General features: G+C 50.4%; 25 non-coding genes across 25 annotated transcripts; 13 read left to right on the top strand and 12 right to left on the bottom strand.

Moving 5' to 3' along the window:
* Positions 1–377: 377 nt before the first annotated feature.
* Positions 378–461, top strand: Trnal-uaa (transfer RNA leucine (anticodon UAA)). The gene has a single exon. It is a non-coding gene; the product is annotated as a tRNA-Leu (tRNA).
* A 1,125-nt stretch (positions 462–1,586) lies between these two features.
* Positions 1,587–1,658, bottom strand: Trnag-ccc (transfer RNA glycine (anticodon CCC)). Its single transcript has one exon. It is a non-coding gene; the product is annotated as a tRNA-Gly (tRNA).
* Positions 1,659–2,341: 683 nt separating this feature from the next.
* Trnal-uaa (transfer RNA leucine (anticodon UAA)) lies at positions 2,342–2,425 on the top strand. The gene has a single exon. It is a non-coding gene; the product is annotated as a tRNA-Leu (tRNA).
* A 1,125-nt stretch (positions 2,426–3,550) lies between these two features.
* Positions 3,551–3,622, bottom strand: Trnag-ccc (transfer RNA glycine (anticodon CCC)). The gene has a single exon. It is a non-coding gene; the product is annotated as a tRNA-Gly (tRNA).
* Positions 3,623–4,305: 683 nt separating this feature from the next.
* On the top strand, positions 4,306–4,389 carry Trnal-uaa (transfer RNA leucine (anticodon UAA)). Its single transcript has one exon. It is a non-coding gene; the product is annotated as a tRNA-Leu (tRNA).
* Positions 4,390–5,514: 1,125 nt separating this feature from the next.
* On the bottom strand, positions 5,515–5,586 carry Trnag-ccc (transfer RNA glycine (anticodon CCC)). The gene has a single exon. It is a non-coding gene; the product is annotated as a tRNA-Gly (tRNA).
* A 683-nt stretch (positions 5,587–6,269) lies between these two features.
* Trnal-uaa (transfer RNA leucine (anticodon UAA)) lies at positions 6,270–6,353 on the top strand. Its single transcript has one exon. It is a non-coding gene; the product is annotated as a tRNA-Leu (tRNA).
* A 1,125-nt stretch (positions 6,354–7,478) lies between these two features.
* On the bottom strand, positions 7,479–7,550 carry Trnag-ccc (transfer RNA glycine (anticodon CCC)). Its single transcript has one exon. It is a non-coding gene; the product is annotated as a tRNA-Gly (tRNA).
* A 683-nt stretch (positions 7,551–8,233) lies between these two features.
* On the top strand, positions 8,234–8,317 carry Trnal-uaa (transfer RNA leucine (anticodon UAA)). The gene has a single exon. It is a non-coding gene; the product is annotated as a tRNA-Leu (tRNA).
* A 1,125-nt stretch (positions 8,318–9,442) lies between these two features.
* Positions 9,443–9,514, bottom strand: Trnag-ccc (transfer RNA glycine (anticodon CCC)). The gene has a single exon. It is a non-coding gene; the product is annotated as a tRNA-Gly (tRNA).
* Positions 9,515–10,197: 683 nt separating this feature from the next.
* On the top strand, positions 10,198–10,281 carry Trnal-uaa (transfer RNA leucine (anticodon UAA)). Its single transcript has one exon. It is a non-coding gene; the product is annotated as a tRNA-Leu (tRNA).
* Positions 10,282–11,406: 1,125 nt separating this feature from the next.
* Positions 11,407–11,478, bottom strand: Trnag-ccc (transfer RNA glycine (anticodon CCC)). Its single transcript has one exon. It is a non-coding gene; the product is annotated as a tRNA-Gly (tRNA).
* A 683-nt stretch (positions 11,479–12,161) lies between these two features.
* Positions 12,162–12,245, top strand: Trnal-uaa (transfer RNA leucine (anticodon UAA)). The gene has a single exon. It is a non-coding gene; the product is annotated as a tRNA-Leu (tRNA).
* Positions 12,246–13,370: 1,125 nt separating this feature from the next.
* Trnag-ccc (transfer RNA glycine (anticodon CCC)) lies at positions 13,371–13,442 on the bottom strand. The gene has a single exon. It is a non-coding gene; the product is annotated as a tRNA-Gly (tRNA).
* Positions 13,443–14,125: 683 nt separating this feature from the next.
* Trnal-uaa (transfer RNA leucine (anticodon UAA)) lies at positions 14,126–14,209 on the top strand. Its single transcript has one exon. It is a non-coding gene; the product is annotated as a tRNA-Leu (tRNA).
* A 1,125-nt stretch (positions 14,210–15,334) lies between these two features.
* On the bottom strand, positions 15,335–15,406 carry Trnag-ccc (transfer RNA glycine (anticodon CCC)). Its single transcript has one exon. It is a non-coding gene; the product is annotated as a tRNA-Gly (tRNA).
* Positions 15,407–16,089: 683 nt separating this feature from the next.
* Positions 16,090–16,173, top strand: Trnal-uaa (transfer RNA leucine (anticodon UAA)). Its single transcript has one exon. It is a non-coding gene; the product is annotated as a tRNA-Leu (tRNA).
* Positions 16,174–17,298: 1,125 nt separating this feature from the next.
* On the bottom strand, positions 17,299–17,370 carry Trnag-ccc (transfer RNA glycine (anticodon CCC)). Its single transcript has one exon. It is a non-coding gene; the product is annotated as a tRNA-Gly (tRNA).
* Positions 17,371–18,053: 683 nt separating this feature from the next.
* Trnal-uaa (transfer RNA leucine (anticodon UAA)) lies at positions 18,054–18,137 on the top strand. Its single transcript has one exon. It is a non-coding gene; the product is annotated as a tRNA-Leu (tRNA).
* A 1,125-nt stretch (positions 18,138–19,262) lies between these two features.
* On the bottom strand, positions 19,263–19,334 carry Trnag-ccc (transfer RNA glycine (anticodon CCC)). The gene has a single exon. It is a non-coding gene; the product is annotated as a tRNA-Gly (tRNA).
* Positions 19,335–20,017: 683 nt separating this feature from the next.
* Trnal-uaa (transfer RNA leucine (anticodon UAA)) lies at positions 20,018–20,101 on the top strand. Its single transcript has one exon. It is a non-coding gene; the product is annotated as a tRNA-Leu (tRNA).
* A 1,125-nt stretch (positions 20,102–21,226) lies between these two features.
* Trnag-ccc (transfer RNA glycine (anticodon CCC)) lies at positions 21,227–21,298 on the bottom strand. Its single transcript has one exon. It is a non-coding gene; the product is annotated as a tRNA-Gly (tRNA).
* A 683-nt stretch (positions 21,299–21,981) lies between these two features.
* Positions 21,982–22,065, top strand: Trnal-uaa (transfer RNA leucine (anticodon UAA)). The gene has a single exon. It is a non-coding gene; the product is annotated as a tRNA-Leu (tRNA).
* Positions 22,066–23,190: 1,125 nt separating this feature from the next.
* Positions 23,191–23,262, bottom strand: Trnag-ccc (transfer RNA glycine (anticodon CCC)). The gene has a single exon. It is a non-coding gene; the product is annotated as a tRNA-Gly (tRNA).
* Positions 23,263–23,945: 683 nt separating this feature from the next.
* Positions 23,946–24,029, top strand: Trnal-uaa (transfer RNA leucine (anticodon UAA)). Its single transcript has one exon. It is a non-coding gene; the product is annotated as a tRNA-Leu (tRNA).
* Positions 24,030–25,005: the final 976 nt, after the last annotated feature.

The following is a 25,005-nucleotide window of genomic DNA, read 5'->3' as shown; positions in this document are numbered from 1 at the left end:
GTTAAGTTGGTTAGTTTGATTCTCGCCTGGAGCATATCATTAGCTTCCCCTGAGGGTGAAATGCACAGCGTAGCCGTTGCTAGGGAACGGCCTTTTCTTGTCATTCGTTGTTTTCTCTGCGACAATGTAAAAATTGATAGTTGGAGTTCTGCTCGTTCCACTTAAGACAGAAGGCGACGGAAAACAACGGTGTCAGGCGCCATATTTAAGCTCTGGCTCCCGAAAGTGAGGGTGGGGTGCAACCTCACATCTGACAACTCGTCTAAAATACTCTAAAAAAACGTATTTCCTTCACACAAGAAAAAACAAGCACATTTCGCAGTAAGGCTCTGGAGATGTTGCTAGGAACGACAGCAGCAGGTCGTTTGCGCTCACAAGTCAGATTGGCCGAGCGGTCTAAGGCGCCAGATTTAAGCTCTGGTTCCCGAACGGGAGCGTGGGTTCGAACCCCACATCTGACAATGAATTTTAAATATTCCTTAACTGGCCATTTCCTTCGTGCGGGAAAGCAAGTCAATTACGCGCAAACAGGTTCGAGAGATATTATTAGAGACGGCAGTGGTTACGGAGCTTGCCCTGCAAGTCTGATTGCCCGGCGGTCAGAAGGAATGGAAAGCTGTTGGGAGACATGGCTTTCAGCCAGGCGGCCCGGATTCGATTCCCGGTAGCCGAACATTCTTTCGTTTGCTGAGTCTTGGCTATTCTCACGGCGTTTACGTTTTCTTTGTGTTGTGCTTTTTGGGTCCAACGTCAAGAAAGCAAAAGTCAACGAAAACAGATACGTGTTTAAATGACTGGCAGGGCAGTAACGAAGGTGGATGAGCCGGTGGACCGGGTACTGGACTGCTGACGTGGCCCCATTGCATAGGTCGTCAGCTGAGTAGGTTAGAGCGTCGTGGTGTGAACACAAAGGCCATGTATTCGATCGCAGCAAGTGCCATTTAATTTTTCTCTCGTAAAAGACAGTGCTTCCTCCAGCGAGACACTGCCAGGTAAATACCAAGTGATATGCACAAGAAGCAAGATGTCTGCACGTTTGCTGGCGTTGTGGCTAGCGGCCGTAGCACGCTGAGTGCAGCGGTTCTCGGCTGTTCATTGGAGTTAAGAACCGTTGTGTGTGGTTAGTAGTTGGGTGGGTGACCAGCTGGGAGCTCGACCTGCGTTTGGCTTCTTTCCTTTTGCCTTTTTACTTCGGTTTCGTTGCTGCTTAGCGTTAATGATGCTGTTCAGCACGCTGACGCCACTCTTGCCTCTCGGTACACTAAGGCGCGAATCTGTGGCCACAATAAAATGAAAGGTTCTGTCGTGTGTTTGTCGTTTTTTGGTCTCTCACAGTCGTTTCTCGCGCCTGCCCTCTACATATATGCCCGTTTCCAAGCGTCAGCTTTCGCGTCAGCCGAGCAAAGTCGAGACAAGTCGACACATGGAGACACACGATGCTGTGAAACGAAATCCGGCGACTAGCGCACTGGCTACACGGAGTGAGACGTGGGGCGAAGGAAAACTATTCGTAGCGCGACAGTTCTCAGGTTCGAGGATCGCGTTACGTTACGTGGAATATCCCTAGAAGAAAAATTTACGTTTCGTGCGGTGGCCGGGAGTCGAACCCGGATCAACTGCTTGGGAAGCAACCATGCTGACCGTTACACCACCACCGCCTTGCGCTGCGTTTCACTCACGCCGCGATGTGTCGGCTACCCTCCTGCCACCAGAGGCCGAAGGCGATGACGCTGTAGGCGCTCTACGCCAGGGCGGAGGTGAGCACATCTGAACGCAGTGTGTAGGTGCTGCTAGGGCGATGTAGCGTAACTAGAAGCAGAACTGACATCCATTGAAAAAACTGCCCTTTAATTTACAGCAGCGTGATCAAAGAAATATGTAATGTGACGTACTTACTGACGATCCAGAGACGATTGAGCATATGTGTGCCAGTACAGAAGTAGAAAGCGCGTACGTATCACAGTGTTAAGTTGGTTAGTTTGATTCTCGCCTGGAGCATATCATTAGCTTCCCCTGAGGGTGAAATGCACAGCGTAGCCGTTGCTAGGGAACGGCCTTTTCTTGTCATTCGTTGTTTTCTCTGCGACAATGTAAAAATTGATAGTTGGAGTTCTGCTCGTTCCACTTAAGACAGAAGGCGACGGAAAACAACGGTGTCAGGCGCCATATTTAAGCTCTGGCTCCCGAAAGTGAGGGTGGGGTGCAACCTCACATCTGACAACTCGTCTAAAATACTCTAAAAAAACGTATTTCCTTCACACAAGAAAAAACAAGCACATTTCGCAGTAAGGCTCTGGAGATGTTGCTAGGAACGACAGCAGCAGGTCGTTTGCGCTCACAAGTCAGATTGGCCGAGCGGTCTAAGGCGCCAGATTTAAGCTCTGGTTCCCGAACGGGAGCGTGGGTTCGAACCCCACATCTGACAATGAATTTTAAATATTCCTTAACTGGCCATTTCCTTCGTGCGGGAAAGCAAGTCAATTACGCGCAAACAGGTTCGAGAGATATTATTAGAGACGGCAGTGGTTACGGAGCTTGCCCTGCAAGTCTGATTGCCCGGCGGTCAGAAGGAATGGAAAGCTGTTGGGAGACATGGCTTTCAGCCAGGCGGCCCGGATTCGATTCCCGGTAGCCGAACATTCTTTCGTTTGCTGAGTCTTGGCTATTCTCACGGCGTTTACGTTTTCTTTGTGTTGTGCTTTTTGGGTCCAACGTCAAGAAAGCAAAAGTCAACGAAAACAGATACGTGTTTAAATGACTGGCAGGGCAGTAACGAAGGTGGATGAGCCGGTGGACCGGGTACTGGACTGCTGACGTGGCCCCATTGCATAGGTCGTCAGCTGAGTAGGTTAGAGCGTCGTGGTGTGAACACAAAGGCCATGTATTCGATCGCAGCAAGTGCCATTTAATTTTTCTCTCGTAAAAGACAGTGCTTCCTCCAGCGAGACACTGCCAGGTAAATACCAAGTGATATGCACAAGAAGCAAGATGTCTGCACGTTTGGTGGCGTTGTGGCTAGCGGCCGTAGCACGCTGAGTGCAGCGGTTCTCGGCTGTTCATTGGAGTTAAGAACCGTTGTGTGTGGTTAGTAGTTGGGTGGGTGACCAGCTGGGAGCTCGACCTGCGTTTGGCTTCTTTCCTTTTGCCTTTTTACTTCGGTTTCGTTGCTGCTTAGCGTTAATGATGCTGTTCAGCACGCTGACGCCACTCTTGCCTCTCGGTACACTAAGGCGCGAATCTGTGGCCACAATAAAATGAAAGGTTCTGTCGTGTGTTTGTCGTTTTTTGGTCTCTCACAGTCGTTTCTCGCGCCTGCCCTCTACATATATGCCCGTTTCCAAGCGTCAGCTTTCGCGTCAGCCGAGCAAAGTCGAGACAAGTCGACACATGGAGACACACGATGCTGTGAAACGAAATCCGGCGACTAGCGCACTGGCTACACGGAGTGAGACGTGGGGCGAAGGAAAACTATTCGTAGCGCGACAGTTCTCAGGTTCGAGGATCGCGTTACGTTACGTGGAATATCCCTAGAAGAAAAATTTACGTTTCGTGCGGTGGCCGGGAGTCGAACCCGGATCAACTGCTTGGGAAGCAACCATGCTGACCGTTACACCACCACCGCCTTGCGCTGCGTTTCACTCACGCCGCGATGTGTCGGCTACCCTCCTGCCACCAGAGGCCGAAGGCGATGACGCTGTAGGCGCTCTACGCCAGGGCGGAGGTGAGCACATCTGAACGCAGTGTGTAGGTGCTGCTAGGGCGATGTAGCGTAACTAGAAGCAGAACTGACATCCATTGAAAAAACTGCCCTTTAATTTACAGCAGCGTGATCAAAGAAATATGTAATGTGACGTACTTACTGACGATCCAGAGACGATTGAGCATATGTGTGCCAGTACAGAAGTAGAAAGCGCGTACGTATCACAGTGTTAAGTTGGTTAGTTTGATTCTCGCCTGGAGCATATCATTAGCTTCCCCTGAGGGTGAAATGCACAGCGTAGCCGTTGCTAGGGAACGGCCTTTTCTTGTCATTCGTTGTTTTCTCTGCGACAATGTAAAAATTGATAGTTGGAGTTCTGCTCGTTCCACTTAAGACAGAAGGCGACGGAAAACAACGGTGTCAGGCGCCATATTTAAGCTCTGGCTCCCGAAAGTGAGGGTGGGGTGCAACCTCACATCTGACAACTCGTCTAAAATACTCTAAAAAAACGTATTTCCTTCACACAAGAAAAAACAAGCACATTTCGCAGTAAGGCTCTGGAGATGTTGCTAGGAACGACAGCAGCAGGTCGTTTGCGCTCACAAGTCAGATTGGCCGAGCGGTCTAAGGCGCCAGATTTAAGCTCTGGTTCCCGAACGGGAGCGTGGGTTCGAACCCCACATCTGACAATGAATTTTAAATATTCCTTAACTGGCCATTTCCTTCGTGCGGGAAAGCAAGTCAATTACGCGCAAACAGGTTCGAGAGATATTATTAGAGACGGCAGTGGTTACGGAGCTTGCCCTGCAAGTCTGATTGCCCGGCGGTCAGAAGGAATGGAAAGCTGTTGGGAGACATGGCTTTCAGCCAGGCGGCCCGGATTCGATTCCCGGTAGCCGAACATTCTTTCGTTTGCTGAGTCTTGGCTATTCTCACGGCGTTTACGTTTTCTTTGTGTTGTGCTTTTTGGGTCCAACGTCAAGAAAGCAAAAGTCAACGAAAACAGATACGTGTTTAAATGACTGGCAGGGCAGTAACGAAGGTGGATGAGCCGGTGGACCGGGTACTGGACTGCTGACGTGGCCCCATTGCATAGGTCGTCAGCTGAGTAGGTTAGAGCGTCGTGGTGTGAACACAAAGGCCATGTATTCGATCGCAGCAAGTGCCATTTAATTTTTCTCTCGTAAAAGACAGTGCTTCCTCCAGCGAGACACTGCCAGGTAAATACCAAGTGATATGCACAAGAAGCAAGATGTCTGCACGTTTGCTGGCGTTGTGGCTAGCGGCCGTAGCACGCTGAGTGCAGCGGTTCTCGGCTGTTCATTGGAGTTAAGAACCGTTGTGTGTGGTTAGTAGTTGGGTGGGTGACCAGCTGGGAGCTCGACCTGCGTTTGGCTTCTTTCCTTTTGCCTTTTTACTTCGGTTTCGTTGCTGCTTAGCGTTAATGATGCTGTTCAGCACGCTGACGCCACTCTTGCCTCTCGGTACACTAAGGCGCGAATCTGTGGCCACAATAAAATGAAAGGTTCTGTCGTGTGTTTGTCGTTTTTTGGTCTCTCACAGTCGTTTCTCGCGCCTGCCCTCTACATATATGCCCGTTTCCAAGCGTCAGCTTTCGCGTCAGCCGAGCAAAGTCGAGACAAGTCGACACATGGAGACACACGATGCTGTGAAACGAAATCCGGCGACTAGCGCACTGGCTACACGGAGTGAGACGTGGGGCGAAGGAAAACTATTCGTAGCGCGACAGTTCTCAGGTTCGAGGATCGCGTTACGTTACGTGGAATATCCCTAGAAGAAAAATTTACGTTTCGTGCGGTGGCCGGGAGTCGAACCCGGATCAACTGCTTGGGAAGCAACCATGCTGACCGTTACACCACCACCGCCTTGCGCTGCGTTTCACTCACGCCGCGATGTGTCGGCTACCCTCCTGCCACCAGAGGCCGAAGGCGATGACGCTGTAGGCGCTCTACGCCAGGGCGGAGGTGAGCACATCTGAACGCAGTGTGTAGGTGCTGCTAGGGCGATGTAGCGTAACTAGAAGCAGAACTGACATCCATTGAAAAAACTGCCCTTTAATTTACAGCAGCGTGATCAAAGAACTATGTAATGTGACGTACTTACTGACGATCCAGAGACGATTGAGCATATGTGTGCCAGTACAGAAGTAGAAAGCGCGTACGTATCACAGTGTTAAGTTGGTTAGTTTGATTCTCGCCTGGAGCATATCATTAGCTTCCCCTGAGGGTGAAATGCACAGCGTAGCCGTTGCTAGGGAACGGCCTTTTCTTGTCATTCGTTGTTTTCTCTGCGACAATGTAAAAATTGATAGTTGGAGTTCTGCTCGTTCCACTTAAGACAGAAGGCGACGGAAAACAACGGTGTCAGGCGCCATATTTAAGCTCTGGCTCCCGAAAGTGAGGGTGGGGTGCAACCTCACATCTGACAACTCGTCTAAAATACTCTAAAAAAACGTATTTCCTTCACACAAGAAAAAACAAGCACATTTCGCAGTAAGGCTCTGGAGATGTTGCTAGGAACGACAGCAGCAGGTCGTTTGCGCTCATAAGTCAGATTGGCCGAGCGGTCTAAGGCGCCAGATTTAAGCTCTGGTTCCCGAACGGGAGCGTGGGTTCGAACCCCACATCTGACAATGAATTTTAAATATTCCTTAACTGGCCATTTCCTTCGTGCGGGAAAGCAAGTCAATTACGCGCAAACAGGTTCGAGAGATATTATTAGAGACGGCAGTGGTTACGGAGCTTGCCCTGCAAGTCTGATTGCCCGGCGGTCAGAAGGAATGGAAAGCTGTTGGGAGACATGGCTTTCAGCCAGGCGGCCCGGATTCGATTCCCGGTAGCCGAACATTCTTTCGTTTGCTGAGTCTTGGCTATTCTCACGGCGTTTACGTTTTCTTTGTGTTGTGCTTTTTGGGTCCAACGTCAAGAAAGCAAAAGTCAACGAAAACAGATACGTGTTTAAATGACTGGCAGGGCAGTAACGAAGGTGGATGAGCCGGTGGACCGGGTACTGGACTGCTGACGTGGCCCCATTGCATAGGTCGTCAGCTGAGTAGGTTAGAGCGTCGTGGTGTGAACACAAAGGCCATGTATTCGATCGCAGCAAGTGCCATTTAATTTTTCTCTCGTAAAAGACAGTGCTTCCTCCAGCGAGACACTGCCAGGTAAATACCAAGTGATATGCACAAGAAGCAAGATGTCTGCACGTTTGCTGGCGTTGTGGCTAGCGGCCGTAGCACGCTGAGTGCAGCGCTTCTCGGCTGTTCATTGGAGTTAAGAACCGTTGTGTGTGGTTAGTAGTTGGGTGGGTGACCAGCTGGGAGCTCGACCTGCGTTTGGCTTCTTTCCTTTTGCCTTTTTACTTCGGTTTCGTTGCTGCTTAGCGTTAATGATGCTGTTCAGCACGCTGACGCCACTCTTGCCTCTCGGTACACTAAGGCGCGAATCTGTGGCCACAATAAAATGAAAGGTTCTGTCGTGTGTTTGTCGTTTTTTGGTCTCTCACAGTCGTTTCTCGCGCCTGCCCTCTACATATATGCCCGTTTCCAAGCGTCAGCTTTCGCGTCAGCCGAGCAAAGTCGAGACAAGTCGACACATGGAGACACACGATGCTGTGAAACGAAATCCGGCGACTAGCGCACTGGCTACACGGAGTGAGACGTGGGGCGAAGGAAAACTATTCGTAGCGCGACAGTTCTCAGGTTCGAGGATCGCGTTACGTTACGTGGAATATCCCTAGAAGAAAAATTTACGTTTCGTGCGGTGGCCGGGAGTCGAACCCGGATCAACTGCTTGGGAAGCAACCATGCTGACCGTTACACCACCACCGCCTTGCGCTGCGTTTCACTCACGCCGCGATGTGTCGGCTACCCTCCTGCCACCAGAGGCCGAAGGCGATGACGCTGTAGGCGCTCTACGCCAGGGCGGAGGTGAGCACATCTGAACGCAGTGTGTAGGTGCTGCTAGGGCGATGTAGCGTAACTAGAAGCAGAACTGACATCCATTGAAAAAACTGCCCTTTAATTTACAGCAGCGTGATCAAAGAAATATGTAATGTGACGTACTTACTGACGATCCAGAGACGATTGAGCATATGTGTGCCAGTACAGAAGTAGAAAGCGCGTACGTATCACAGTGTTAAGTTGGTTAGTTTGATTCTCGCCTGGAGCATATCATTAGCTTCCCCTGAGGGTGAAATGCACAGCGTAGCCGTTGCTAGGGAACGGCCTTTTCTTGTCATTCGTTGTTTTCTCTGCGACAATGTAAAAATTGATAGTTGGAGTTCTGCTCGTTCCACTTAAGACAGAAGGCGACGGAAAACAACGGTGTCAGGCGCCATATTTAAGCTCTGGCTCCCGAAAGTGAGGGTGGGGTGCAACCTCACATCTGACAACTCGTCTAAAATACTCTAAAAAAACGTATTTCCTTCACACAAGAAAAAACAAGCACATTTCGCAGTAAGGCTCTGGAGATGTTGCTAGGAACGACAGCAGCAGGTCGTTTGCGCTCACAAGTCAGATTGGCCGAGCGGTCTAAGGCGCCAGATTTAAGCTCTGGTTCCCGAACGGGAGCGTGGGTTCGAACCCCACATCTGACAATGAATTTTAAATATTCCTTAACTGGCCATTTCCTTCGTGCGGGAAAGCAAGTCAATTACGCGCAAACAGGTTCGAGAGATATTATTAGAGACGGCAGTGGTTACGGAGCTTGCCCTGCAAGTCTGATTGCCCGGCGGTCAGAAGGAATGGAAAGCTGTTGGGAGACATGGCTTTCAGCCAGGCGGCCCGGATTCGATTCCCGGTAGCCGAACATTCTTTCGTTTGCTGAGTCTTGGCTATTCTCACGGCGTTTACGTTTTCTTTGTGTTGTGCTTTTTGGGTCCAACGTCAAGAAAGCAAAAGTCAACGAAAACAGATACGTGTTTAAATGACTGGCAGGGCAGTAACGAAGGTGGATGAGCCGGTGGACCGGGTACTGGACTGCTGACGTGGCCCCATTGCATAGGTCGTCAGCTGAGTAGGTTAGAGCGTCGTGGTGTGAACACAAAGGCCATGTATTCGATCGCAGCAAGTGCCATTTAATTTTTCTCTCGTAAAAGACAGTGCTTCCTCCAGCGAGACACTGCCAGGTAAATACCAAGTGATATGCACAAGAAGCAAGATGTCTGCACGTTTGCTGGCGTTGTGGCTAGCGGCCGTAGCACGCTGAGTGCAGCGCTTCTCGGCTGTTCATTGGAGTTAAGAACCGTTGTGTGTGGTTAGTAGTTGGGTGGGTGACCAGCTGGGAGCTCGACCTGCGTTTGGCTTCTTTCCTTTTGCCTTTTTACTTCGGTTTCGTTGCTGCTTAGCGTTAATGATGCTGTTCAGCACGCTGACGCCACTCTTGCCTCTCGGTACACTAAGGCGCGAATCTGTGGCCACAATAAAATGAAAGGTTCTGTCGTGTGTTTGTCGTTTTTTGGTCTCTCACAGTCGTTTCTCGCGCCTGCCCTCTACATATATGCCCGTTTCCAAGCGTCAGCTTTCGCGTCAGCCGAGCAAAGTCGAGACAAGTCGACACATGGAGACACACGATGCTGTGAAACGAAATCCGGCGACTAGCGCACTGGCTACACGGAGTGAGACGTGGGGCGAAGGAAAACTATTCGTAGCGCGACAGTTCTCAGGTTCGAGGATCGCGTTACGTTACGTGGAATATCCCTAGAAGAAAAATTTACGTTTCGTGCGGTGGCCGGGAGTCGAACCCGGATCAACTGCTTGGGAAGCAACCATGCTGACCGTTACACCACCACCGCCTTGCGCTGCGTTTCACTCACGCCGCGATGTGTCGGCTACCCTCCTGCCACCAGAGGCCGAAGGCGATGACGCTGTAGGCGCTCTACGCCAGGGCGGAGGTGAGCACATCTGAACGCAGTGTGTAGGTGCTGCTAGGGCGATGTAGCGTAACTAGAAGCAGAACTGACATCCATTGAAAAAACTGCCCTTTAATTTACAGCAGCGTGATCAAAGAAATATGTAATGTGACGTACTTACTGACGATCCAGAGACGATTGAGCATATGTGTGCCAGTACAGAAGTAGAAAGCGCGTACGTATCACAGTGTTAAGTTGGTTAGTTTGATTCTCGCCTGGAGCATATCATTAGCTTCCCCTGAGGGTGAAATGCACAGCGTAGCCGTTGCTAGGGAACGGCCTTTTCTTGTCATTCGTTGTTTTCTCTGCGACAATGTAAAAATTGATAGTTGGAGTTCTGCTCGTTCCACTTAAGACAGAAGGCGACGGAAAACAACGGTGTCAGGCGCCATATTTAAGCTCTGGCTCCCGAAAGTGAGGGTGGGGTGCAACCTCACATCTGACAACTCGTCTAAAATACTCTAAAAAAACGTATTTCCTTCACACAAGAAAAAACAAGCACATTTCGCAGTAAGGCTCTGGAGATGTTGCTAGGAACGACAGCAGCAGGTCGTTTGCGCTCACAAGTCAGATTGGCCGAGCGGTCTAAGGCGCCAGATTTAAGCTCTGGTTCCCGAACGGGAGCGTGGGTTCGAACCCCACATCTGACAATGAATTTTAAATATTCCTTAACTGGCCATTTCCTTCGTGCGGGAAAGCAAGTCAATTACGCGCAAACAGGTTCGAGAGATATTATTAGAGACGGCAGTGGTTACGGAGCTTGCCCTGCAAGTCTGATTGCCCGGCGGTCAGAAGGAATGGAAAGCTGTTGGGAGACATGGCTTTCAGCCAGGCGGCCCGGATTCGATTCCCGGTAGCCGAACATTCTTTCGTTTGCTGAGTCTTGGCTATTCTCACGGCGTTTACGTTTTCTTTGTGTTGTGCTTTTTGGGTCCAACGTCAAGAAAGCAAAAGTCAACGAAAACAGATACGTGTTTAAATGACTGGCAGGGCAGTAACGAAGGTGGATGAGCCGGTGGACCGGGTACTGGACTGCTGACGTGGCCCCATTGCATAGGTCGTCAGCTGAGTAGGTTAGAGCGTCGTGGTGTGAACACAAAGGCCATGTATTCGATCGCAGCAAGTGCCATTTAATTTTTCTCTCGTAAAAGACAGTGCTTCCTCCAGCGAGACACTGCCAGGTAAATACCAAGTGATATGCACAAGAAGCAAGATGTCTGCACGTTTGCTGGCGTTGTGGCTAGCGGCCGTAGCACGCTGAGTGCAGCGCTTCTCGGCTGTTCATTGGAGTTAAGAACCGTTGTGTGTGGTTAGTAGTTGGGTGGGTGACCAGCTGGGAGCTCGACCTGCGTTTGGCTTCTTTCCTTTTGCCTTTTTACTTCGGTTTCGTTGCTGCTTAGCGTTAATGATGCTGTTCAGCACGCTGACGCCACTCTTGCCTCTCGGTACACTAAGGCGCGAATCTGTGGCCACAATAAAATGAAAGGTTCTGTCGTGTGTTTGTCGTTTTTTGGTCTCTCACAGTCGTTTCTCGCGCCTGCCCTCTACATATATGCCCGTTTCCAAGCGTCAGCTTTCGCGTCAGCCGAGCAAAGTCGAGACAAGTCGACACATGGAGACACACGATGCTGTGAAACGAAATCCGGCGACTAGCGCACTGGCTACACGGAGTGAGACGTGGGGCGAAGGAAAACTATTCGTAGCGCGACAGTTCTCAGGTTCGAGGATCGCGTTACGTTACGTGGAATATCCCTAGAAGAAAAATTTACGTTTCGTGCGGTGGCCGGGAGTCGAACCCGGATCAACTGCTTGGGAAGCAACCATGCTGACCGTTACACCACCACCGCCTTGCGCTGCGTTTCACTCACGCCGCGATGTGTCGGCTACCCTCCTGCCACCAGAGGCCGAAGGCGATGACGCTGTAGGCGCTCTACGCCAGGGCGGAGGTGAGCACATCTGAACGCAGTGTGTAGGTGCTGCTAGGGCGATGTAGCGTAACTAGAAGCAGAACTGACATCCATTGAAAAAACTGCCCTTTAATTTACAGCAGCGTGATCAAAGAAATATGTAATGTGACGTACTTACTGACGATCCAGAGACGATTGAGCATATGTGTGCCAGTACAGAAGTAGAAAGCGCGTACGTATCACAGTGTTAAGTTGGTTAGTTTGATTCTCGCCTGGAGCATATCATTAGCTTCCCCTGAGGGTGAAATGCACAGCGTAGCCGTTGCTAGGGAACGGCCTTTTCTTGTCATTCGTTGTTTTCTCTGCGACAATGTAAAAATTGATAGTTGGAGTTCTGCTCGTTCCACTTAAGACAGAAGGCGACGGAAAACAACGGTGTCAGGCGCCATATTTAAGCTCTGGCTCCCGAAAGTGAGGGTGGGGTGCAACCTCACATCTGACAACTCGTCTAAAATACTCTAAAAAAACGTATTTCCTTCACACAAGAAAAAACAAGCACATTTCGCAGTAAGGCTCTGGAGATGTTGCTAGGAACGACAGCAGCAGGTCGTTTGCGCTCACAAGTCAGATTGGCCGAGCGGTCTAAGGCGCCAGATTTAAGCTCTGGTTCCCGAACGGGAGCGTGGGTTCGAACCCCACATCTGACAATGAATTTTAAATATTCCTTAACTGGCCATTTCCTTCGTGCGGGAAAGCAAGTCAATTACGCGCAAACAGGTTCGAGAGATATTATTAGAGACGGCAGTGGTTACGGAGCTTGCCCTGCAAGTCTGATTGCCCGGCGGTCAGAAGGAATGGAAAGCTGTTGGGAGACATGGCTTTCAGCCAGGCGGCCCGGATTCGATTCCCGGTAGCCGAACATTCTTTCGTTTGCTGAGTCTTGGCTATTCTCACGGCGTTTACGTTTTCTTTGTGTTGTGCTTTTTGGGTCCAACGTCAAGAAAGCAAAAGTCAACGAAAACAGATACGTGTTTAAATGACTGGCAGGGCAGTAACGAAGGTGGATGAGCCGGTGGACCGGGTACTGGACTGCTGACGTGGCCCCATTGCATAGGTCGTCAGCTGAGTAGGTTAGAGCGTCGTGGTGTGAACACAAAGGCCATGTATTCGATCGCAGCAAGTGCCATTTAATTTTTCTCTCGTAAAAGACAGTGCTTCCTCCAGCGAGACACTGCCAGGTAAATACCAAGTGATATGCACAAGAAGCAAGATGTCTGCACGTTTGGTGGCGTTGTGGCTAGCGGCCGTAGCACGCTGAGTGCAGCGGTTCTCGGCTGTTCATTGGAGTTAAGAACCGTTGTGTGTGGTTAGTAGTTGGGTGGGTGACCAGCTGGGAGCTCGACCTGCGTTTGGCTTCTTTCCTTTTGCCTTTTTACTTCGGTTTCGTTGCTGCTTAGCGTTAATGATGCTGTTCAGCACGCTGACGCCACTCTTGCCTCTCGGTACACTAAGGCGCGAATCTGTGGCCACAATAAAATGAAAGGTTCTGTCGTGTGTTTGTCGTTTTTTGGTCTCTCACAGTCGTTTCTCGCGCCTGCCCTCTACATATATGCCCGTTTCCAAGCGTCAGCTTTCGCGTCAGCCGAGCAAAGTCGAGACAAGTCGACACATGGAGACACACGATGCTGTGAAACGAAATCCGGCGACTAGCGCACTGGCTACACGGAGTGAGACGTGGGGCGAAGGAAAACTATTCGTAGCGCGACAGTTCTCAGGTTCGAGGATCGCGTTACGTTACGTGGAATATCCCTAGAAGAAAAATTTACGTTTCGTGCGGTGGCCGGGAGTCGAACCCGGATCAACTGCTTGGGAAGCAACCATGCTGACCGTTACACCACCACCGCCTTGCGCTGCGTTTCACTCACGCCGCGATGTGTCGGCTACCCTCCTGCCACCAGAGGCCGAAGGCGATGACGCTGTAGGCGCTCTACGCCAGGGCGGAGGTGAGCACATCTGAACGCAGTGTGTAGGTGCTGCTAGGGCGATGTAGCGTAACTAGAAGCAGAACTGACATCCATTGAAAAAACTGCCCTTTAATTTACAGCAGCGTGATCAAAGAAATATGTAATGTGACGTACTTACTGACGATCCAGAGACGATTGAGCATATGTGTGCCAGTACAGAAGTAGAAAGCGCGTACGTATCACAGTGTTAAGTTGGTTAGTTTGATTCTCGCCTGGAGCATATCATTAGCTTCCCCTGAGGGTGAAATGCACAGCGTAGCCGTTGCTAGGGAACGGCCTTTTCTTGTCATTCGTTGTTTTCTCTGCGACAATGTAAAAATTGATAGTTGGAGTTCTGCTCGTTCCACTTAAGACAGAAGGCGACGGAAAACAACGGTGTCAGGCGCCATATTTAAGCTCTGGCTCCCGAAAGTGAGGGTGGGGTGCAACCTCACATCTGACAACTCGTCTAAAATACTCTAAAAAAACGTATTTCCTTCACACAAGAAAAAACAAGCACATTTCGCAGTAAGGCTCTGGAGATGTTGCTAGGAACGACAGCAGCAGGTCGTTTGCGCTCACAAGTCAGATTGGCCGAGCGGTCTAAGGCGCCAGATTTAAGCTCTGGTTCCCGAACGGGAGCGTGGGTTCGAACCCCACATCTGACAATGAATTTTAAATATTCCTTAACTGGCCATTTCCTTCGTGCGGGAAAGCAAGTCAATTACGCGCAAACAGGTTCGAGAGATATTATTAGAGACGGCAGTGGTTACGGAGCTTGCCCTGCAAGTCTGATTGCCCGGCGGTCAGAAGGAATGGAAAGCTGTTGGGAGACATGGCTTTCAGCCAGGCGGCCCGGATTCGATTCCCGGTAGCCGAACATTCTTTCGTTTGCTGAGTCTTGGCTATTCTCACGGCGTTTACGTTTTCTTTGTGTTGTGCTTTTTGGGTCCAACGTCAAGAAAGCAAAAGTCAACGAAAACAGATACGTGTTTAAATGACTGGCAGGGCAGTAACGAAGGTGGATGAGCCGGTGGACCGGGTACTGGACTGCTGACGTGGCCCCATTGCATAGGTCGTCAGCTGAGTAGGTTAGAGCGTCGTGGTGTGAACACAAAGGCCATGTATTCGATCGCAGCAAGTGCCATTTAATTTTTCTCTCGTAAAAGACAGTGCTTCCTCCAGCGAGACACTGCCAGGTAAATACCAAGTGATATGCACAAGAAGCAAGATGTCTGCACGGTTGGTGGCGTTGTGGCTAGCGGCCGTAGCACGCTGAGTGCAGCGGTTCTCGGCTGTTCATTGGAGTTAAGAACCGTTGTGTGTGGTTAGTAGTTGGGTGGGTGACCAGCTGGGAGCTCGACCTGCGTTTGGCTTCTTTCCTTTTGCCTTTTTACTTCGGTTTCGTTGCTGCTTAGCGTTAATGATGCTGTTCAGCACGCTGACGCCACTCTTGCCTCTCGGTACACTAAGGCGCGAATCTGTGGCCACAATAAAATGAAAGGTTCTGTCGTGTGTTTGTCGTTTTTTGGTCTCTCACAGTCGTTTCTCGCGCCTGCCCTCTACATATATGCCCGTTTCCAAGCGTCAGCTTTCGCGTCAGCCGAGCAAAGTCGAGACAAGTCGACACATGGAGACACACGATGCTGTGAAACGAAATCCGGCGACTAGCGCACTGGCTACACGGAGTGAGACGTGGGGCGAAGGAAAACTATTCGTAGCGCGACAGTTCTCAGGTTCGAGGATCGCGTTACGTTACGTGGAATATCCCTAGAAGAAAAATTTACGTTTCGTGCGGTGGCCGGGAGTCGAACCCGGATCAACTGCTTGGGAAGCAACCATGCTGACCGTTACACCACCACCGCCTTGCGCTGCGTTTCACTCACGCCGCGATGTGTCGGCTACCCTCCTGCCACCAGAGGCCGAAGGCGATGACGCTGTAGGCGCTCTACGCCAGGGCGGAGGTGAGCACATCTGAACGCAGTGTGTAGGTGCTGCTAGGGCGATGTAGCGTAACTAGAAGCAGAACTGACATCCATTGAAAAAACTGCCCTTTAATTTACAGCAGCGTGATCAAAGAACTATGTAATGTGACGTACTTACTGACGATCCAGAGACGATTGAGCATATGTGTGCCAGTACAGAAGTAGAAAGCGCGTACGTATCACAGTGTTAAGTTGGTTAGTTTGATTCTCGCCTGGAGCATATCATTAGCTTCCCCTGAGGGTGAAATGCACAGCGTAGCCGTTGCTAGGGAACGGCCTTTTCTTGTCATTCGTTGTTTTCTCTGCGACAATGTAAAAATTGATAGTTGGAGTTCTGCTCGTTCCACTTAAGACAGAAGGCGACGGAAAACAACGGTGTCAGGCGCCATATTTAAGCTCTGGCTCCCGAAAGTGAGGGTGGGGTGCAACCTCACATCTGACAACTCGTCTAAAATACTCTAAAAAAACGTATTTCCTTCACACAAGAAAAAACAAGCACATTTCGCAGTAAGGCTCTGGAGATGTTGCTAGGAACGACAGCAGCAGGTCGTTTGCGCTCATAAGTCAGATTGGCCGAGCGGTCTAAGGCGCCAGATTTAAGCTCTGGTTCCCGAACGGGAGCGTGGGTTCGAACCCCACATCTGACAATGAATTTTAAATATTCCTTAACTGGCCATTTCCTTCGTGCGGGAAAGCAAGTCAATTACGCGCAAACAGGTTCGAGAGATATTATTAGAGACGGCAGTGGTTACGGAGCTTGCCCTGCAAGTCTGATTGCCCGGCGGTCAGAAGGAATGGAAAGCTGTTGGGAGACATGGCTTTCAGCCAGGCGGCCCGGATTCGATTCCCGGTAGCCGAACATTCTTTCGTTTGCTGAGTCTTGGCTATTCTCACGGCGTTTACGTTTTCTTTGTGTTGTGCTTTTTGGGTCCAACGTCAAGAAAGCAAAAGTCAACGAAAACAGATACGTGTTTAAATGACTGGCAGGGCAGTAACGAAGGTGGATGAGCCGGTGGACCGGGTACTGGACTGCTGACGTGGCCCCATTGCATAGGTCGTCAGCTGAGTAGGTTAGAGCGTCGTGGTGTGAACACAAAGGCCATGTATTCGATCGCAGCAAGTGCCATTTAATTTTTCTCTCGTAAAAGACAGTGCTTCCTCCAGCGAGACACTGCCAGGTAAATACCAAGTGATATGCACAAGAAGCAAGATGTCTGCACGTTTGGTGGCGTTGTGGCTAGCGGCCGTAGCACGCTGAGTGCAGCGGTTCTCGGCTGTTCATTGGAGTTAAGAACCGTTGTGTGTGGTTAGTAGTTGGGTGGGTGACCAGCTGGGAGCTCGACCTGCGTTTGGCTTCTTTCCTTTTGCCTTTTTACTTCGGTTTCGTTGCTGCTTAGCGTTAATGATGCTGTTCAGCACGCTGACGCCACTCTTGCCTCTCGGTACACTAAGGCGCGAATCTGTGGCCACAATAAAATGAAAGGTTCTGTCGTGTGTTTGTCGTTTTTTGGTCTCTCACAGTCGTTTCTCGCGCCTGCCCTCTACATATATGCCCGTTTCCAAGCGTCAGCTTTCGCGTCAGCCGAGCAAAGTCGAGACAAGTCGACACATGGAGACACACGATGCTGTGAAACGAAATCCGGCGACTAGCGCACTGGCTACACGGAGTGAGACGTGGGGCGAAGGAAAACTATTCGTAGCGCGACAGTTCTCAGGTTCGAGGATCGCGTTACGTTACGTGGAATATCCCTAGAAGAAAAATTTACGTTTCGTGCGGTGGCCGGGAGTCGAACCCGGATCAACTGCTTGGGAAGCAACCATGCTGACCGTTACACCACCACCGCCTTGCGCTGCGTTTCACTCACGCCGCGATGTGTCGGCTACCCTCCTGCCACCAGAGGCCGAAGGCGATGACGCTGTAGGCGCTCTACGCCAGGGCGGAGGTGAGCACATCTGAACGCAGTGTGTAGGTGCTGCTAGGGCGATGTAGCGTAACTAGAAGCAGAACTGACATCCATTGAAAAAACTGCCCTTTAATTTACAGCAGCGTGATCAAAGAAATATGTAATGTGACGTACTTACTGACGATCCAGAGACGATTGAGCATATGTGTGCCAGTACAGAAGTAGAAAGCGCGTACGTATCACAGTGTTAAGTTGGTTAGTTTGATTCTCGCCTGGAGCATATCATTAGCTTCCCCTGAGGGTGAAATGCACAGCGTAGCCGTTGCTAGGGAACGGCCTTTTCTTGTCATTCGTTGTTTTCTCTGCGACAATGTAAAAATTGATAGTTGGAGTTCTGCTCGTTCCACTTAAGACAGAAGGCGACGGAAAACAACGGTGTCAGGCGCCATATTTAAGCTCTGGCTCCCGAAAGTGAGGGTGGGGTGCAACCTCACATCTGACAACTCGTCTAAAATACTCTAAAAAAACGTATTTCCTTCACACAAGAAAAAACAAGCACATTTCGCAGTAAGGCTCTGGAGATGTTGCTAGGAACGACAGCAGCAGGTCGTTTGCGCTCACAAGTCAGATTGGCCGAGCGGTCTAAGGCGCCAGATTTAAGCTCTGGTTCCCGAACGGGAGCGTGGGTTCGAACCCCACATCTGACAATGAATTTTAAATATTCCTTAACTGGCCATTTCCTTCGTGCGGGAAAGCAAGTCAATTACGCGCAAACAGGTTCGAGAGATATTATTAGAGACGGCAGTGGTTACGGAGCTTGCCCTGCAAGTCTGATTGCCCGGCGGTCAGAAGGAATGGAAAGCTGTTGGGAGACATGGCTTTCAGCCAGGCGGCCCGGATTCGATTCCCGGTAGCCGAACATTCTTTCGTTTGCTGAGTCTTGGCTATTCTCACGGCGTTTACGTTTTCTTTGTGTTGTGCTTTTTGGGTCCAACGTCAAGAAAGCAAAAGTCAACGAAAACAGATACGTGTTTAAATGACTGGCAGGGCAGTAACGAAGGTGGATGAGCCGGTGGACCGGGTACTGGACTGCTGACGTGGCCCCATTGCATAGGTCGTCAGCTGAGTAGGTTAGAGCGTCGTGGTGTGAACACAAAGGCCATGTATTCGATCGCAGCAAGTGCCATTTAATTTTTCTCTCGTAAAAGACAGTGCTTCCTCCAGCGAGACACTGCCAGGTAAATACCAAGTGATATGCACAAGAAGCAAGATGTCTGCACGTTTGCTGGCGTTGTGGCTAGCGGCCGTAGCACGCTGAGTGCAGCGCTTCTCGGCTGTTCATTGGAGTTAAGAACCGTTGTGTGTGGTTAGTAGTTGGGTGGGTGACCAGCTGGGAGCTCGACCTGCGTTTGGCTTCTTTCCTTTTGCCTTTTTACTTCGGTTTCGTTGCTGCTTAGCGTTAATGATGCTGTTCAGCACGCTGACGCCACTCTTGCCTCTCGGTACACTAAGGCGCGAATCTGTGGCCACAATAAAATGAAAGGTTCTGTCGTGTGTTTGTCGTTTTTTGGTCTCTCACAGTCGTTTCTCGCGCCTGCCCTCTACATATATGCCCGTTTCCAAGCGTCAGCTTTCGCGTCAGCCGAGCAAAGTCGAGACAAGTCGACACATGGAGACACACGATGCTGTGAAACGAAATCCGGCGACTAGCGCACTGGCTACACGGAGTGAGACGTGGGGCGAAGGAAAACTATTCGTAGCGCGACAGTTCTCAGGTTCGAGGATCGCGTTACGTTACGTGGAATATCCCTAGAAGAAAAATTTACGTTTCGTGCGGTGGCCGGGAGTCGAACCCGGATCAACTGCTTGGGAAGCAACCATGCTGACCGTTACACCACCACCGCCTTGCGCTGCGTTTCACTCACGCCGCGATGTGTCGGCTACCCTCCTGCCACCAGAGGCCGAAGGCGATGACGCTGTAGGCGCTCTACGCCAGGGCGGAGGTGAGCACATCTGAACGCAGTGTGTAGGTGCTGCTAGGGCGATGTAGCGTAACTAGAAGCAGAACTGACATCCATTGAAAAAACTGCCCTTTAATTTACAGCAGCGTGATCAAAGAAATATGTAATGTGACGTACTTACTGACGATCCAGAGACGATTGAGCATATGTGTGCCAGTACAGAAGTAGAAAGCGCGTACGTATCACAGTGTTAAGTTGGTTAGTTTGATTCTCGCCTGGAGCATATCATTAGCTTCCCCTGAGGGTGAAATGCACAGCGTAGCCGTTGCTAGGGAACGGCCTTTTCTTGTCATTCGTTGTTTTCTCTGCGACAATGTAAAAATTGATAGTTGGAGTTCTGCTCGTTCCACTTAAGACAGAAGGCGACGGAAAACAACGGTGTCAGGCGCCATATTTAAGCTCTGGCTCCCGAAAGTGAGGGTGGGGTGCAACCTCACATCTGACAACTCGTCTAAAATACTCTAAAAAAACGTATTTCCTTCACACAAGAAAAAACAAGCACATTTCGCAGTAAGGCTCTGGAGATGTTGCTAGGAACGACAGCAGCAGGTCGTTTGCGCTCACAAGTCAGATTGGCCGAGCGGTCTAAGGCGCCAGATTTAAGCTCTGGTTCCCGAACGGGAGCGTGGGTTCGAACCCCACATCTGACAATGAATTTTAAATATTCCTTAACTGGCCATTTCCTTCGTGCGGGAAAGCAAGTCAATTACGCGCAAACAGGTTCGAGAGATATTATTAGAGACGGCAGTGGTTACGGAGCTTGCCCTGCAAGTCTGATTGCCCGGCGGTCAGAAGGAATGGAAAGCTGTTGGGAGACATGGCTTTCAGCCAGGCGGCCCGGATTCGATTCCCGGTAGCCGAACATTCTTTCGTTTGCTGAGTCTTGGCTATTCTCACGGCGTTTACGTTTTCTTTGTGTTGTGCTTTTTGGGTCCAACGTCAAGAAAGCAAAAGTCAACGAAAACAGATACGTGTTTAAATGACTGGCAGGGCAGTAACGAAGGTGGATGAGCCGGTGGACCGGGTACTGGACTGCTGACGTGGCCCCATTGCATAGGTCGTCAGCTGAGTAGGTTAGAGCGTCGTGGTGTGAACACAAAGGCCATGTATTCGATCGCAGCAAGTGCCATTTAATTTTTCTCTCGTAAAAGACAGTGCTTCCTCCAGCGAGACACTGCCAGGTAAATACCAAGTGATATGCACAAGAAGCAAGATGTCTGCACGTTTGCTGGCGTTGTGGCTAGCGGCCGTAGCACGCTGAGTGCAGCGCTTCTCGGCTGTTCATTGGAGTTAAGAACCGTTGTGTGTGGTTAGTAGTTGGGTGGGTGACCAGCTGGGAGCTCGACCTGCGTTTGGCTTCTTTCCTTTTGCCTTTTTACTTCGGTTTCGTTGCTGCTTAGCGTTAATGATGCTGTTCAGCACGCTGACGCCACTCTTGCCTCTCGGTACACTAAGGCGCGAATCTGTGGCCACAATAAAATGAAAGGTTCTGTCGTGTGTTTGTCGTTTTTTGGTCTCTCACAGTCGTTTCTCGCGCCTGCCCTCTACATATATGCCCGTTTCCAAGCGTCAGCTTTCGCGTCAGCCGAGCAAAGTCGAGACAAGTCGACACATGGAGACACACGATGCTGTGAAACGAAATCCGGCGACTAGCGCACTGGCTACACGGAGTGAGACGTGGGGCGAAGGAAAACTATTCGTAGCGCGACAGTTCTCAGGTTCGAGGATCGCGTTACGTTACGTGGAATATCCCTAGAAGAAAAATTTACGTTTCGTGCGGTGGCCGGGAGTCGAACCCGGATCAACTGCTTGGGAAGCAACCATGCTGACCGTTACACCACCACCGCCTTGCGCTGCGTTTCACTCACGCCGCGATGTGTCGGCTACCCTCCTGCCACCAGAGGCCGAAGGCGATGACGCTGTAGGCGCTCTACGCCAGGGCGGAGGTGAGCACATCTGAACGCAGTGTGTAGGTGCTGCTAGGGCGATGTAGCGTAACTAGAAGCAGAACTGACATCCATTGAAAAAACTGCCCTTTAATTTACAGCAGCGTGATCAAAGAACTATGTAATGTGACGTACTTACTGACGATCCAGAGACGATTGAGCATATGTGTGCCAGTACAGAAGTAGAAAGCGCGTACGTATCACAGTGTTAAGTTGGTTAGTTTGATTCTCGCCTGGAGCATATCATTAGCTTCCCCTGAGGGTGAAATGCACAGCGTAGCCGTTGCTAGGGAACGGCCTTTTCTTGTCATTCGTTGTTTTCTCTGCGACAATGTAAAAATTGATAGTTGGAGTTCTGCTCGTTCCACTTAAGACAGAAGGCGACGGAAAACAACGGTGTCAGGCGCCATATTTAAGCTCTGGCTCCCGAAAGTGAGGGTGGGGTGCAACCTCACATCTGACAACTCGTCTAAAATACTCTAAAAAAACGTATTTCCTTCACACAAGAAAAAACAAGCACATTTCGCAGTAAGGCTCTGGAGATGTTGCTAGGAACGACAGCAGCAGGTCGTTTGCGCTCATAAGTCAGATTGGCCGAGCGGTCTAAGGCGCCAGATTTAAGCTCTGGTTCCCGAACGGGAGCGTGGGTTCGAACCCCACATCTGACAATGAATTTTAAATATTCCTTAACTGGCCATTTCCTTCGTGCGGGAAAGCAAGTCAATTACGCGCAAACAGGTTCGAGAGATATTATTAGAGACGGCAGTGGTTACGGAGCTTGCCCTGCAAGTCTGATTGCCCGGCGGTCAGAAGGAATGGAAAGCTGTTGGGAGACATGGCTTTCAGCCAGGCGGCCCGGATTCGATTCCCGGTAGCCGAACATTCTTTCGTTTGCTGAGTCTTGGCTATTCTCACGGCGTTTACGTTTTCTTTGTGTTGTGCTTTTTGGGTCCAACGTCAAGAAAGCAAAAGTCAACGAAAACAGATACGTGTTTAAATGACTGGCAGGGCAGTAACGAAGGTGGATGAGCCGGTGGACCGGGTACTGGACTGCTGACGTGGCCCCATTGCATAGGTCGTCAGCTGAGTAGGTTAGAGCGTCGTGGTGTGAACACAAAGGCCATGTATTCGATCGCAGCAAGTGCCATTTAATTTTTCTCTCGTAAAAGACAGTGCTTCCTCCAGCGAGACACTGCCAGGTAAATACCAAGTGATATGCACAAGAAGCAAGATGTCTGCACGTTTGCTGGCGTTGTGGCTAGCGGCCGTAGCACGCTGAGTGCAGCGGTTCTCGGCTGTTCATTGGAGTTAAGAACCGTTGTGTGTGGTTAGTAGTTGGGTGGGTGACCAGCTGGGAGCTCGACCTGCGTTTGGCTTCTTTCCTTTTGCCTTTTTACTTCGGTTTCGTTGCTGCTTAGCGTTAATGATGCTGTTCAGCACGCTGACGCCACTCTTGCCTCTCGGTACACTAAGGCGCGAATCTGTGGCCACAATAAAATGAAAGGTTCTGTCGTGTGTTTGTCGTTTTTTGGTCTCTCACAGTCGTTTCTCGCGCCTGCCCTCTACATATATGCCCGTTTCCAAGCGTCAGCTTTCGCGTCAGCCGAGCAAAGTCGAGACAAGTCGACACATGGAGACACACGATGCTGTGAAACGAAATCCGGCGACTAGCGCACTGGCTACACGGAGTGAGACGTGGGGCGAAGGAAAACTATTCGTAGCGCGACAGTTCTCAGGTTCGAGGATCGCGTTACGTTACGTGGAATATCCCTAGAAGAAAAATTTACGTTTCGTGCGGTGGCCGGGAGTCGAACCCGGATCAACTGCTTGGGAAGCAACCATGCTGACCGTTACACCACCACCGCCTTGCGCTGCGTTTCACTCACGCCGCGATGTGTCGGCTACCCTCCTGCCACCAGAGGCCGAAGGCGATGACGCTGTAGGCGCTCTACGCCAGGGCGGAGGTGAGCACATCTGAACGCAGTGTGTAGGTGCTGCTAGGGCGATGTAGCGTAACTAGAAGCAGAACTGACATCCATTGAAAAAACTGCCCTTTAATTTACAGCAGCGTGATCAAAGAAATATGTAATGTGACGTACTTACTGACGATCCAGAGACGATTGAGCATATGTGTGCCAGTACAGAAGTAGAAAGCGCGTACGTATCACAGTGTTAAGTTGGTTAGTTTGATTCTCGCCTGGAGCATATCATTAGCTTCCCCTGAGGGTGAAATGCACAGCGTAGCCGTTGCTAGGGAACGGCCTTTTCTTGTCATTCGTTGTTTTCTCTGCGACAATGTAAAAATTGATAGTTGGAGTTCTGCTCGTTCCACTTAAGACAGAAGGCGACGGAAAACAACGGTGTCAGGCGCCATATTTAAGCTCTGGCTCCCGAAAGTGAGGGTGGGGTGCAACCTCACATCTGACAACTCGTCTAAAATACTCTAAAAAAACGTATTTCCTTCACACAAGAAAAAACAAGCACATTTCGCAGTAAGGCTCTGGAGATGTTGCTAGGAACGACAGCAGCAGGTCGTTTGCGCTCACAAGTCAGATTGGCCGAGCGGTCTAAGGCGCCAGATTTAAGCTCTGGTTCCCGAACGGGAGCGTGGGTTCGAACCCCACATCTGACAATGAATTTTAAATATTCCTTAACTGGCCATTTCCTTCGTGCGGGAAAGCAAGTCAATTACGCGCAAACAGGTTCGAGAGATATTATTAGAGACGGCAGTGGTTACGGAGCTTGCCCTGCAAGTCTGATTGCCCGGCGGTCAGAAGGAATGGAAAGCTGTTGGGAGACATGGCTTTCAGCCAGGCGGCCCGGATTCGATTCCCGGTAGCCGAACATTCTTTCGTTTGCTGAGTCTTGGCTATTCTCACGGCGTTTACGTTTTCTTTGTGTTGTGCTTTTTGGGTCCAACGTCAAGAAAGCAAAAGTCAACGAAAACAGATACGTGTTTAAATGACTGGCAGGGCAGTAACGAAGGTGGATGAGCCGGTGGACCGGGTACTGGACTGCTGACGTGGCCCCATTGCATAGGTCGTCAGCTGAGTAGGTTAGAGCGTCGTGGTGTGAACACAAAGGCCATGTATTCGATCGCAGCAAGTGCCATTTAATTTTTCTCTCGTAAAAGACAGTGCTTCCTCCAGCGAGACACTGCCAGGTAAATACCAAGTGATATGCACAAGAAGCAAGATGTCTGCACGTTTGCTGGCGTTGTGGCTAGCGGCCGTAGCACGCTGAGTGCAGCGCTTCTCGGCTGTTCATTGGAGTTAAGAACCGTTGTGTGTGGTTAGTAGTTGGGTGGGTGACCAGCTGGGAGCTCGACCTGCGTTTGGCTTCTTTCCTTTTGCCTTTTTACTTCGGTTTCGTTGCTGCTTAGCGTTAATGATGCTGTTCAGCACGCTGACGCCACTCTTGCCTCTCGGTACACTAAGGCGCGAATCTGTGGCCACAATAAAATGAAAGGTTCTGTCGTGTGTTTGTCGTTTTTTGGTCTCTCACAGTCGTTTCTCGCGCCTGCCCTCTACATATATGCCCGTTTCCAAGCGTCAGCTTTCGCGTCAGCCGAGCAAAGTCGAGACAAGTCGACACATGGAGACACACGA

Source organism: Schistocerca nitens, chromosome 2 (genome assembly GCF_023898315.1).
Source record: "Schistocerca nitens isolate TAMUIC-IGC-003100 chromosome 2, iqSchNite1.1, whole genome shotgun sequence".
Classification (NCBI taxonomy): domain Eukaryota; kingdom Metazoa; phylum Arthropoda; class Insecta; order Orthoptera; family Acrididae; genus Schistocerca; species Schistocerca nitens.
This window is presented reverse-complemented; position numbering and strand designations above follow the sequence as displayed.